Source organism: Octodon degus, unplaced genomic scaffold (genome assembly GCF_000260255.1).
Source record: "Octodon degus isolate 3935 unplaced genomic scaffold, OctDeg1.0 scaffold00246, whole genome shotgun sequence".
NCBI lineage: Eukaryota > Metazoa > Chordata > Mammalia > Rodentia > Octodontidae > Octodon > Octodon degus.
The window spans coordinates 936,754-937,741 of record NW_004524822.1 but is presented as its reverse complement, the minus strand read 5'-3'; the positions used below and the strand labels follow the sequence as shown (position 1 = coordinate 937,741).

Sequence of the window (988 nt, the reverse complement as noted above, 5' to 3'; positions counted from 1 at the left end):
AGTTGCATTCTCTTAATGAATAGAATGATTTGTTCTAATGGTGTTTGTAAGTAGGATCACAGGTTTGCATCTTGTACAGCAATTAACCACTGGGAAGAATGTATGCAGTGTATTATTGAAAAAAATAACATTTTTGGTCTACAAACTTTGAAATACTACATAAATATAACATATGTATGTGATAGTACAAAAAAAAAAAAGTCATTCAATCCGACAAAAATAGCTCCATGTTTAGAAAAAAAAAAAATTAAAGACAACAGCTATAAAACAGGCATTTGGCAAACACGTTCTGAAAGTGGGTAGAAAGAGGGAATGTGGGTGGGAGGCGGTCTGAGAAGGGAAAGTCGAGAACACAGCCCTGAGCATTTCGCCAGCCCTGTCATTAAGAGTGGCTGCCCCACTCCTGAGAAATCCAGCCCGTCACCCATTCCCAGCACACAGCAGCTGGGACAGGTCACACCAGTGACTTGCTCAAGGCCATGCGACTGGGCAGGGGCAGGCCAGGGCCGACCGCACCTGAGGCCCTGGACTCACAGTTAAGCCTCGTCCCACAAGCCCACCCACAGTGACTTTATAAAAAGATACTGAGGGCAGCGTTGGAGCGAGGAGGGTGGCAAGGCTAGAGGCAGGCAGGGAGCCCAGCAGGAACCCAGCAGAGTGCGCAGCAAGGGACTGGAGGTGACCTGGAAAATACCTGGAGGCACCTTCCGGACCAGGAGGAAACTGCTGCACCCAACACCATTCCAAGAGCTCTGAGGGCTGGTGAGAAAGATGAGAAAGATGTGGAGGAAAGAAATGGGTGGGAAGATAGCTGACAGAACCAGGGTGGGAAATGTAGCTGTAATGTTGCTTAAAAATACAGAAAAAAGGCTGGACATGGTGGCACATGCCTGTAATCCCAGCACTTGGGAGGCTGAGGCAGGAGGATTGCTGTGAGCTTGAGGCCAGCTTGGACTACAAAGTGAGCTCGAGGCCATCCTGAACTGCA

General features: G+C 48.3%; 1 protein-coding gene across 1 annotated transcript in view; it reads right to left on the bottom strand.

The window, feature by feature from the left end:
* Window positions 1-988, bottom strand: part of Mthfd1l (methylenetetrahydrofolate dehydrogenase (NADP+ dependent) 1 like) — a 222,858-nt gene that overhangs the window by 147,050 nt on the left and 74,820 nt on the right. The window lies entirely within an intron of this gene.